General features: G+C 41.1%; 1 pseudogene; it reads left to right on the top strand.

Moving 5' to 3' along the window:
- The first annotated feature begins 356 nt into the window (after nt 1-356).
- LOC139703144 (DNA-directed RNA polymerase I subunit RPA43 pseudogene) overlaps nt 357-13,017 on the top strand; it is an 81,139-nt pseudogene continuing 68,478 nt past the window's right edge.

Here is a 13,017-nt window from a genome sequence, read left to right as displayed (position 1 = left end):
GGAGCAAAATTTACTCCTCACACATCAAATAGAGCACAAATCTCTAGAGTATATAAAGAACACAAAAAGCTAAACACCAATAATAATAATAATAATAACCTAATCAATAACTGGGCCAAGGTCCTGAACAGACACTTCGCAGAAGATGATATATAATCAATTAACAAATATATGAGAAAATGTTTATCATCACTAGCAATTAGAGAATTGCAAATCAAAACAACTGTAAGATTTCATGTCACTCCAGTGAGAATGGCAGCTAATATGAACACAAACAACAATAAGTGTTGGTGAGGATGTGGGGGAAAAGGTACAAACAAACAGTACTGGTGGGACTGTAAGTTGGTACAGTCGATATGGAAAGCAGTATGGAGATTCCTTGGAAAATTGGGAATGGAACCACCATTGGATCCAGCTATCCCTCTCCTTGGTCTATACACAAAGGGCTTGAAAACAGCATAATACAGGAACACAGCACATCAATGTCTATAGCAGCACAATTCACAATATCTAAACTGTGCAACAAACCTAGATTCCCTTCAGTAGATGAATGCCCTCTCTCACCACTTCTGTTCAACATAGTTCTCGAAACACTGGCCAGAGCAATTAGTCAGACGAAAGAAATTCAAGGCATAAAAATAGGAAAAGAAGAACTTAAATTATCACTATTTGCAGATGACATGATTCTATACCTAGCAGACTCAAAAGGGTCTACAAAGAAACTATTAGAGCTAATAAATGAATTCAGCAAAGTGGCAGGATATAAAATCAACACGCATAAATCAAAGGCATTCCTGTATATCAGCGACAAATCCTCTGAAATGGAAATGAGGACAACCACTCCATTCACAATATCTTCAAAAAAAAAATAAAATACTTGGGAATCAACCTAACAAAAGAGGTGAAAGACTTATACAATGAAAACTACAGAACCCTAAAGAGAGAAATAGAAGAAGATCTTAGAAGATGGAAAAATATACCCTGTTCATGGATAGGCAGAACTAACATCATCAAAATGGTGATATTACCAAAATTTCTCTATAGGTTTAATGCAATGCCAATCAAAATCCCAACGGCATTTCTTGTAGAAATAGAGAAAGCAATCATGAAATTCATATGGAAAAATAAAAGACCCAGAATAGCAAAAACAATGCTAAGCAGGAAGTGTGAATCAGGCAGTATAGCGATACCAGACTTCAAACTATACTACAGAGCAATAGTAACAAAAACAGCATGGTACTGGTACCAAAACAGGCGGGTGGACCATTGGTACAGAATAGAGGACACAGAAACCAATCCACAAAACTACAACTATCTTATATTTGATAAAGGGGCTAAAAGCATGCAATGGAGGAAGGATAGCATCTTCAACAAATGGTGCTGGGAAAACTGGAAATCCATATGCAACAAAATGAAACTGAATCCCTTTCTCTCGCCATGCACAAAAGTGAATTCAAAATGGATCAAGGAGCTTGATATCAAATCAGATACACGCCGTCTGATAGAAGAAAAAGTTGGCTACGATCTACATACTGTGGGGTCGGGCTCCAAATTCCTCAATAGGACACCCATAGCACAAAAGTTAATAACTAGAATCAACAAATGGGACTTACTCAAACTAAAAAGTTTTTTCTCAGCAAAAGAAACAATAAGAGAGGTAAATAGAGAGCCTACATCCTGGGAACAAATCTTTACTCCTCACACTTCAGATAGAGCCCTAATATCCAGAGTATACAAAGAGCTCAAAAAATTAGACAATAAGAGAACAAACAACCCAATCAACAAATGGGCCAAGGACCTGAACAGACACTTCTCAGAGGAGGACTTACAATCAATCAACAAGTACATGAAAAAATGCTCACCATCTCTAGCAGTCAGAGAAATGCAAATCAAAACCACCCTAAGATACCATCTCACTCCAGTTAGATTGGTAGCCATTATGAAGTCAAACAACAAGTGCTGGCGAGGATGTGGGGAAAAGGGTACACTTGTACATTGCTGGTGGGACTGCAAATTGGTGCAGCCAATTTGGAAAGCAGTATGGAGATTTCTTGGAAAGCTGGGAATGGAGCCACCATTTGACCCAGCTATTCCCCTTCTCAGTCTATTCCCTAAAGACCTAAAAAGAGCATGCTACAGGGACACTGCTACATCGATGTTCATAGCAGCAAAATTCACAATAGCAAGACTGTGGAACCAACCTAGATGCCCTTCAATAGATGAATGGATAAAAAAATGTGGCATTTATACACAATGGAGTATTACTCTGCATTAAAAAATGACAGAATCATAGAATTTACAGGGAAATGGATGGCATTAGAGCAGATTATGCTAAGTGAAGCTAGCCAATCCCTAAAAAACAAATGCTAAATGTCTTCTTTGATATAAGGAGAGTAACTAAGAACAGAGTAGGGTCGAAGAGCATGAGAAGAAGATTAACATTAAACAGGGATGAGAGGTGGGAGGGAAAGGGAGAGAGAAGGGAAATTGCATGGAAATGGAAGGAGACCCTCAGGGTTATACAAAAGTACATACAAGAGGAAGTGAGGGGAAAGGGAAAAATAATAGAAGGGGGACAAATGAATGACAGTAGAGGGGGCAGAGAGAGAAGAGGGGAGGGGCGGGGAGGGGAGGGGGGATAGTAGAGGATAGGAAAGGCAGAAGAACACAACAGACACTAGTATGGCAATATGTAAATCAATGGATGTGTAACTGATGTGATTCTGCAATCTGTATATGGGGTAAAAATGGGAGTTCATAACCCACTTGAATCAAAGTGTGAAATATGATATATCAAGAACTATGTAATGTTTTTGAACAACCAACAATAAAAAATTTAAAAAAAAAGAAACTTGGAGGAAAATTTCATGTCATCAGATTTGCTGATAATTTCTTAGATATTACCTTATTGAGTTAGGCAATGAGGGAAAGAATAAATAAATTGGACTTGATAAAATTAAAAACCTTTTATCCATCAAAGCACACTATCAAGAAAGTGAAAAAAAACAGCAAATGAGAGAAAATATTTTCAAAGCATGTATCTAATAAGGGATTAACATTTAGAATATATAATGTAATTATACCAAGGGAAATAAACCAAACAAAAAAGGAAAAGTATTTTATGATTCCCTTTATGGGAATCAACTAATATTATAATATTCATGGTGGCAGAAAGTAGAATAGTAATCATGAGAGTTTAGGGTGAAGGATGGAATTTGGAGTTATTTAAGGAGTATGGTTTTTGTTTTGGCTGGTGAAAATCGAAAGCTTCCATATCATTATTCATTATGGAAATTTAAATAAAAAATAAAATTTAAATAAACAACCACTTCACAATCATTAGGGTGGTTATTATAAAATAAATAAATGAACCAAAGCAGAAAATAACAAGTATGTATGATTATACAATATTGTGAATGTATTTAATGTAATTTGTTTAATGATGAAAGAGGTAATTTATGTTGTGTTTATTTTACCAAAATAAAATAAAAGTATGGTGAAGAACTTAGAGTGATTTATAAATAACTCAAAGCTAGAAGTTAAGTCCAGAATACACATTTGGCAATGTATGAAGAGTTTTCATCTCCTACAGCTGAAGGGCAGAAAATGATGGGGATCAGATTATAAACTTAGTTACAATATTAGAGATAATAAAAAGTATATTAAACTTTAATATAAGAAAGTCTACTAACCAAGGTCCAGGACCCCAATTAGAAAATAATGAGATAATAATACACTAGACTGGACATCTGGCTTGATGCAATTGAAAATTTTAACTTCCTATATACTCCTGGGCTCTGTGGAATGGTACAATTGGCCAACTATTTCCTCATTCCTGGAAGCTAACATAATTGGAAAGCCAAAAGTAAAACTCAGAAAGTGCACACACCCACTACTGGCCAAGGTATTAAATAAAGAAAATATTCCATCTAAACAAGAGTGTCAAGGGTAAGTACTATATTTAAAGACATGTACAATACAGGGACAAGGATGTTAGTACATCATCTAAATTTAATTCAACAGTCTGTCCTAACAAATTCAGGTAGATTCTAGGGAGGAATGATATACTTTTGCATGCTTATCCAAGTTGTAGCTGAAATGCCACATGTATTATCTTTGCCCGAGTTAAATGAGCATGCAATTGGGTACTTGTTTCACTGTCATGGAACATGTTACCATTATTTTTCATTCCTGTCAGAAGAGAGGATCAAATATTGTCCGAATTTATTTGTAAGCTATGAAATTATACATTTAAAATCTTGTCCACGAGTTGTAAATACTCTTTTGTCCTCTACGTAATATAGTCTGAGGGGACCTAGAGCTTGTAAACATTTCTATACCAATAAAATTTAAAGACTCTGATGGACCATCTACAGAATATCACATTGGTCTAAGATATTGGCTATATTACATTAACCAGATTAGATGAGTAAAAAATGGCAAACACTTTTGAAGCAGTGGTGTGCTGGACCCAGCTCAAACCAGTTCTTGAGATGTTTATTAAATTTTCAGAAATTGTATATTCCAGTAACCGATAATAAAACCATATTTTATAAACTTAAGACTGAGTTAATAAATATTCCATGTTTATCACTTCCTTATTATTTTGTTCTGTTTTCATTTATCTGTGCATTTGTTGTTATTTACCTTATACTATATCTTTATGTGCAAATACTACATTTTCTTTGTTCCACATGATGTTACCTTAGTAGTTTGAAGTAGCCCTAGTGGGACTATTTATATCCTCAAAATCTGCAATTTCTACAAATTAGTTTTCATTTTATACTGAAGAATGTGTTGGTAAACATTCACCAATACAACTCCACTTTTATGAATTTCCAAAGGGTGAAAGAGAAATGCTACAAAATTCAATATCCATAAAATCAATGAATTTTCTTTTAAGTCACACAGTAAGAAATGTGTTAGGCTATGCCTTCCAAAATATACCTGATCATACTAGATGAATTTGTGGGAGGAAAATATGATTTCTGAAATTTATGACAGATACCAAAAGAAAAATTATAATTCAGAAATATAGGTTTATACAGTAACACTATGCCATCTGAAGAACAAAAGTATTATTAATAAACACTTACTAGCCTCCAAAGAGGCAGAGTGCATGATCATGAGAAATAAAATAAATATGTGTCAAGAACCATGGAGAAATATAAGCCCTAAGGCCATGCCCCCATGACCGATTTCCTTCAGTCATGCCCCACCTGCCTACAGTTACCACCTAGTAGTTCATCAAAATTAATAATTCATGAAATGGATTAAACCACTGATGATTTTTGAACCCTTAGATCCGATGATTTCTTAACAGCTCCACCTCTTAACCTTGTACTGGGGATGATGCTTTCAACACATGACCTTCTGGGGGACGAAATTCTTTTTTTTTTTTTTTTTTTTTTTTTTTTTTTTTAATTTTTTATTGTTGGCTGTTCAAAACATTACATAGTTCTTGATATATCATATTTCACACTTTGATTCAAGTGGGTTATGAACTCCCATTTTTACCCCGTATACAAATTGCAGAATCAAATCAGTTACACATCCATTGATTTACATATTGCCATACTAGTGTCTGTTGTATTCTGCTGTCTTTCCTATCCTCTACTATCCCCCCTCCCCTCCCCTCCCCTCCCCTCTTCTCTCTCTGCCCCCTCTACTGACATTCGTTTGTCCCCCTTGTATTATTTTTCCCCTTCCCCTCACTTCCACTTGTATGTACTTTTGTATAGCTCTGAGGGTCTCCTTCCATTTCCATGCAATTTCCCTTCTCTCTCCCTTTCCCTCCCACCTCTCATCCCTGTTTAATGTTAATCTTCTTCTCATGCTCTTCGACCCTACTCTGTTCTTAGTTACTCTCCTTATATCAAAGAAGACATTTGGCATTTGTTTTTTAGGGATTGGCTAGCTTCACTTAGCATAATCTGCTCTAATGCCATCCATTTCCCTGTAAATTCTATGATTTTGTCATTTTTTAATGCAGAGTAATACTCCATTGTGTATAAATGCCACATTTTTTTTATCCATTCATCCATTGAAGGGCATCTAGGTTGGTTCCACAGTCTAGCTATTGTGAATTGTGCTGCTATGAACATCGATGTAGCAGTATCCCTGTAGCATGCTCTTTTTAGGTCTTTAGGGAATAGACCGAGAAGGGGAATAGCTGGGTCAAATGGTGGCTCCATTCCCAGCTTTCCAAGAAATCTCCATACTGCTTTCCAAATTGGCTGCACCAATTTGCAGTCCCACCAGCAATGTACAAGTGTACCCTTCTCCCCACATCCTCGCCAGCACTTGTTGTTGTTGACTTCATAATGGCTGCCAATCTAACTGGAGTGAGATGGTATCTTAGGGTGGTTTTGATTTGCATTTCTCTGACTGCTAGAGATGGTGAGCATTTTTTCATGTACTTGTTGATTGATTGTATGTCCTCCTCTGAGAAGTGTCTGTTCAGGTCCTTGGCCCATTTGTTGATTGGGTTGTTTGTTCTCTTATTGTCTAATTTTTTGAGCTCTTTGTATACTCTGGATATTAGGGCTCTATCTGAAGTGTGAGGAGTAAAGATTTGTTCCCAGGATGTAGGCTCTCTATTTACCTCTCTTATTGTATCTTTTGCTGAGAAAAAACTTTTTAGTTTGAGTAAGTCCCATTTGTTGATTCTCGTTATTAACTTTTGTGCTATGGGTGTCCTATTGAGGAATTTGGAGCCCGACCCCACAGTATGTAGATCGTAGCCAACTTTTTCTTCTATCAGACGGCGTGTATCTGATTTGATATCAAGCTCCTTGATCCATTTTGAATTCACTTTTGTGCATGGCGAGAGAAAGGGATTCAGTTTCATTTTGTTGCATATGGATTTCCAGTTTTCCCAGCACCATTTGTTGAAGATGCTATCCTTCCTCCATTGCATGTTTTTAGCCCCTTTATCAAATATAAGATAGTTGTAGTTTTGTGGATTGGTTTCTGTGTCCTCTATTCTGTACCATTGGTCCACCCGCCTGTTTTGGTACCAGTACCATGCTGTTTTTGTTACTATTGCTCTGTAGTATAGTTTGAAGTCTGGTATCGCTATACCGCCTGATTCACACTTCCTGCTTAGCATTTTTTTTGCTATTCTGGGTCTTTTATTTTTCCATATGAATTTCATGATTGCTTTCTCTATTTCTACAAGAAATGCCGTTGGGATTTTGATTGGCATTGCATTAAACCTATAGAGAGCTTTTGGTAATATCGTCATTTTGATGATGTTAGTTCTGCCTATCCATGAACAGGGTATATTTTTCCATCTTCTAAGATCTTCTTCTATTTCTCTCTTTAGGGTTCTGTAGTTTTCATTGTATAAGTCTTTCACCTCTTTTGTTAGGTTGATTCCCAAGTATTTTATTTTTTTTGAAGATATTGTGAATGGAGTGGTTGTCCTCATTTCCATTTCAGAGGATTTGTCGCTGATATACAGGAATGCCTTTGATTTATGCGTGTTGATTTTATATCCTGCCACTTTGCTGAATTCATTTATTAGCTCTAATAGTTTCTTTGTAGACCCTTTTGGGTCTGCTAGGTATAGAATCATGTCATCTGCAAATAGTGATAATTTAAGTTCTTCTTTTCCTATTTTGATGCCTTTAATTTCTTTCGTCTGTCTAATTGCTCTGGCCAGTGTTTCGAGAACTATGTTGAACAGAAGTGGTGAGAGAGGGCATCCCTGTCTTGTTCCAGATTTTAGAGGGAATGCCTTCAATTTTTCTCCATTCAGAATGATGCTAGCCTGAGGCTTAGCATAGATTGCTTTTACAATATTGAGGTATGTTCCTGTTATCCCTAGTTTTTCTAGAGTTTTGAACATAAAGGGATGCTGTACTTTGTCGAATGCTTTTTCCGCATCTATCGAGATGATCATATGGTTCTTATTTTTAAGTCTATTGATGTGGTGAATAACATTTATTGATTTCCGTATATTGAACCAGCCTTGCATCCCAGGGATGAATCCTACTTGATCATGGTGCACAATTTTTTTGATATGTTTTTGTATCCGAGTGGCCAGAATTTTATTGAGGATTTTTGCATCTAGGTTCATTAGAGATATTGGTCTGTAGTTTTCTTTCTTTGAAGTGTCTTTGTCTGATTTAGGGATCAGGGTGATGTTGGCCTCGTAGAATGAATTTGGAAGTTCTCCCTCTTTTTCTATTTCCCGAAGTAGCTTGAAAAGTATTGGTATTAGTTCCTCTTTAAAGGTTTTGTAAAACTCTGCTGTATACCCATCCGGTTCTGGGCTTTTCTTAGTTGGTAGTCTTTTGATGGTTTCTTCTATTTCCTCAATTGATATTGGTCTGTTTAGGTTGTCTATATCCTCCTGACTCAATCTGGGCAGATCATATGACTTAAGAAATTTATCTATGCCTTCACTATCTTCTAATTTATTGGAGTATAAGGATTCAAAATAATTTTTGATTATCTTCTGTATTTCTGAAGTGTCTGTTGTGATATTGCCTCTTTCATCCCGTATGTTAGTGATTTGAGTTCTCTCTCTTCTTCTCTTCGCTAGCATGGCTAAGGGTCTGTCGATTTTGTTTATTTTTTCAAAGAACCAACTTTTAGTTTTGTCAATTTTTTCAATTGTTTCTTTTGTTTCGATTTCATTGATTTCAGCTCTGATTTTAATTATTTCTTGCCTTCTACTTCTTTTGCTGTTGTTTTGCTCTTCTTTTTCTAGGATTTTGAGATGAAGTATGAGATCATTTATTTGTTGGTTTTTTCTTTTTTTAAGGAATGAACTCCAAGCAATGAATTTTCCTCTTAGAACTGCTTTCAATGTGTCCCATAGATTCCGATATGTTGTGTCTGTGTTTTCATTAATCTCTAAGAATTTTTTAATTTCCTCCTTGATGTCTTCTATAACCCATTGATCATTCAGTAACCTATTGTTCATTCTCCAAGTGATGTATTCTTTTTCCTTCCTTCTTTTATCGTTGATTTTCAGTTCCATTCCATTATGATCAGATAAGATGCATGGTATTATCTCTACTCCTTTGTATTGTCTAAGAGTTTCCCTGTGACATAATATATGATCTATTTTTGAGAAGGATCCATGTGCTGCTGAGAAAAAAGTGTAACTGCTTGATGTTGGGTGGTATATTCTATATATGTCAATTAAGTCTAGGTTATTAATTGTGTTATTGAGTTCTATAGTTTCCTTATTCAACTTTTGTTTGGAAGATCTGTCCAGTGGTGATAGAGGTGTGTTGAAGTCTCCCATGATTATTGTATGGTGGTCTATTAGACTCTTGAACTTGAGAAGAGTTTGTTTGATGAACATAGCTGCACCATTGTTTGGGGCATATATATTTAGGATTGTTATGTCTTGTTGGTGTATGGTTCCCTTGAGCAGTATGTAGTGTCCCTCTTTATCCCTTTTGATTAACTTTGGCTTAAAATCTATTTTATTTGATATGAGTATGGATACTCCTGCTTGTTTCCGCAGTCCATATGAGTGATATGATTTTTCACAACCTTTCACCTTCAGCCTATGTATGTCTTTTCCTATCAAATGCGTCTCCTGTAGGCAGCATATTGTTGGGTCTTGTTTTGTGATCCATTCTACTAGCCTGTGTCTCTTGATTGGTGAGTTTAAGCCATTAACATTTAGGGTTATTATTGAGATATGGGTTGTTCTTCCAGCCATATTTGTTTATTTATGTTACTAAACATGGTTTGTTTTCCACTTTGATTATTTTCCCCCCTTTAGTGTCCTACCTCCCACTGTTGGTTTTCATTGTTATTTTCCATTTCCTCTTCCTGTAATGTTTTGCCAAGGATGTTTTGAAGAGATGGTTTTCTAGCTGCAAATTCTTTTAACTTTTGTTTATCGTGGAAGGTTTTAATTTCATCTTCCATCCTGAAGCTTAATTTCGCTGGAAACACAATTCTTGGTTGGAACCCATTTTCTTTCAGTGTTTGAAATATGTTATTCCAGGATCTTCTAGCTTTCAGAGTCTGTGTTGAAAGATCAGCTGTTATCCTGATTGGCTTACCCCTAAATGTGATCTGCTTCCTTTCTCTTGTAGCTTTTAAAATTCTCTCCTGATTCTGTATGTTGGGCATCTTCATTATAATGTGTCTAGGTGTGGGTCTCTTATGATTTTGCACATTCGGTGTCCTGTAGGCTTCTAGGATTTGGGGTTCTGTCTCATTCTTCAAGTCTGGGAAGTTTTCTCCTATTATTTCATTGAATAGATTGCTCATTCCTTTGGTTTGAAACTCTGTTCCTTCCTGTATCCCAATGACTCTTAAGTTTGATCTCTTAATGTTATCCCATATTTTTTGGATGTTCTGCTCATGGTTTCTTAACAGTCTTGCTGAGCAGTCTATGTTCTTTTCAAGTTGAAATACTTTATCTTCATTGTCTGATGTTCTGTCTTCTAAGTGTTCTACTCTGCTGGTAGTATTCTCAATTGAATTTTTAAGTTGGCTTATTGCTTCCTGCATTTCTAGGATTTCTGTTTGTTTGTTTTTTATAACCTCGATTTCCCTGTATAGTTGATCTTTTGCTTCTTGGATTTGTTTATGTAATTCATTGTTGAAGTGATCTTTCATTGTCTGATTTTGCTGTCTGATGTCTTCCTTTGGACTCCAGATCATCTGAAGCATGTATATCCTGAATTCTTTATCTGACATTCCATCAGCTGCAGCTATTACCTCTTCTAACGTTGAGTTGACCTGCAATGCTTGTGGTCCTTTCTTTCCTTGTCTCTTCATACTGTTCGCGTTCCTTTCTACTTGGTGAAACTGTTGTGCTATTGAATTTTCCCCCTATATATTTATATTGGTCTTGTATAGTTGCAAAGTCTCCCTCGCAGGCGCGGGCGGCGGCTCTGCCCCTCCTCCAATTGAGGCAATGTGCCTACCACGCCGGCAGGCCGCTGGGCCTGCTCTGCCAGTCGGTAGCAGGTCCGCCGACCTTGCAGGCGCGGGCGGCGGCTCTGTCCCTCTGCGGGCCGCTAGGCTTGTTCTGTCGGTGGTGGCAGTTCTGCCTACTTTGTAGGCGCAGGCAGCGGCACTGCCCCTCTGCAGGCCTCTGGGGCTGTACTGCCAGTGGGTCGCAGGTCCGCCTACTTTGCAGGCGTGGGGGGGGGCGGCTCTACCCTTCCTCAGGCCACTGGGCCTGTTCTGTCTCTCGGTTGCAGGTCTGACCTGTTCTGATGGTGGTCACAGTTCCGACTACCTTGCAGGCGCGGGGGGGATGGGGTGGCTCTGCCTCTCAGCAGGCCGCTGCTCCTCTTCTGCCGGTGGGTCGCAGGCCCGCCTACCTTGCAGGAGTGATTGGAAGCTCTGTCCCACCGCGGGCCACTGTGCCTTTTCTGTCGGTGGTCACAGTTCCCCTACCTGGCAGGCGCGGGGGTTGGGGGGTGGCTCTGCCCCTCAGCAGGCCGCTGGGCCTGCTCTGTGTTTGGTCACATTTCCCTCTACTATGCCGGCGCAGGGGGAGGAGGCGGCTCAGCCTCTCAGCAGGCGGCTGCTCCTCTTCTGCCGGTGGGTTGCAGGCCCGCCTACCTTGCAGGAGTGATTGGAAGCTCTGTCCCGTCGCGGGCCACTGGGCCTTTTCTGTCGGTGGTCTCCCTTCCCCTACCTGGCAGGCGAGGGGGGTGGGGGGCGGCTCTGCCCCTCAGCAGGCCGCTGGGCCTGCTCTTTGTTTGGTCACAGTTCCCTCTACTATGCCGGCGCAGGGGGAGGGGGCGGCTCAGCCTCTCAGCAGGCGGCTGCTCCTCTTCTGCCGGTGGGTCGCAGGCCCGCCTACCTTGCAGGAGTGATTGGAAGCTCTGTCCCGCCGCGGGCCACTGGGCCTTTTTTGTCGGTGGTCACAGTTCCCCTACCTGGCAGGCGTGGGGGTGTGGGGCGGCTCTGCCCCTCAGCAGGCCGCTGGGCCTGCTCTGTGCATGGTCACAGTTCCCTCTACCTTGCCGGCGCAGGGGGAGGGGGCGGCTCAGCCTCTCAGCAGGCGGCTGCTCCTCTTCTGCCGGTGGGTTGCAGGCCCGCCTACCTTGCAGGAGTGATTGGAAGCTCTGTCCCACCGCGGGCCACTGGGCCTTTTCTGTCGGTGGTCACAGTTCCCCTACCTGGCAGGCGCGGGGGGTGGGGGGCGGCTCTGCCCCTCAGCAGGCCGCTGGGCCTGCTCTGTGTTTGGTCACAGTTCCCTCTACTATGCCGGCGCAGGGGGAGGAGGCGGCTCAGCCTCTCAGCAGGCGGCTGCTCCTCTTCTGCCGGTGGGTCGCAGGCCCGCCTACCTTGCAGGAGTGATTGGAAGCTCTGTCCCGCCGCGGACCACTGGGCCTTTTCTGTCGGTGGTCACCCTTCCCCTACCTGGCAGGCGAGGGGGGTGGGGGGCGGCTCTGCCCCTCAGCAGGCCGCTGGGCCTGCTCTGTGTTTGGTCACAGTTCCCTCTACTATGCCGGTGCAGGGGGAGGGGACGGCTCAGCCTCTCAGCAGGCGGCTGCTCCTCTTCTGCCGGTGGGTCGCAGGCCCGCCTACCTTGCAGGAGTGATTGGAAGCTCTGTCCCGCCGCGGGCCACTGGGCCTTTTCTGTCGGTCGTCACCCTTCCCCTACCTGGCAGGCGAGGGGGGTGGGGAGCGGCTCTGCCCCTCAGCAGGCAGCTGGGCCTGCTCTGTGTTTGGTCACAGTTCCCTCTACTATGCCGGCGCAGCGGGAGGGGGCGGCTCAGCCTCTCAGCAGGCGGCTGCTCCTCTTCTGCCGGTGGGTCGCAGGCCCGCCTACCTTGCAGGAGTGATTGGAAGCTCTGTCCCGCCGCGGGCCACTGGGCCTTTTCTGTCGGTGGTCACCCTTCCCCTACCTGGCAGGCGCGGGGGGTGGGGGGCGGCTCTGCCCCTCAGCAGGCCGCTGGGCCTGGGGGACGAAATTCTACATCTAAATAATTATATTCTATCCCTGGCCCCCAAAAGCTTATGCCCATCTCTCAATGCAAACTGCAGTTGCACCACCTCCAAATTTCTGCATAG

This window comes from Marmota flaviventris, chromosome X, assembly GCF_047511675.1.
Source record: "Marmota flaviventris isolate mMarFla1 chromosome X, mMarFla1.hap1, whole genome shotgun sequence".
In the NCBI taxonomy this organism is placed as follows: Eukaryota; Metazoa; Chordata; class Mammalia; order Rodentia; family Sciuridae; genus Marmota; species Marmota flaviventris.
Note: the sequence above shows the minus strand (reverse complement) of the source record. Positions and strands in the feature narration are given on the sequence as shown.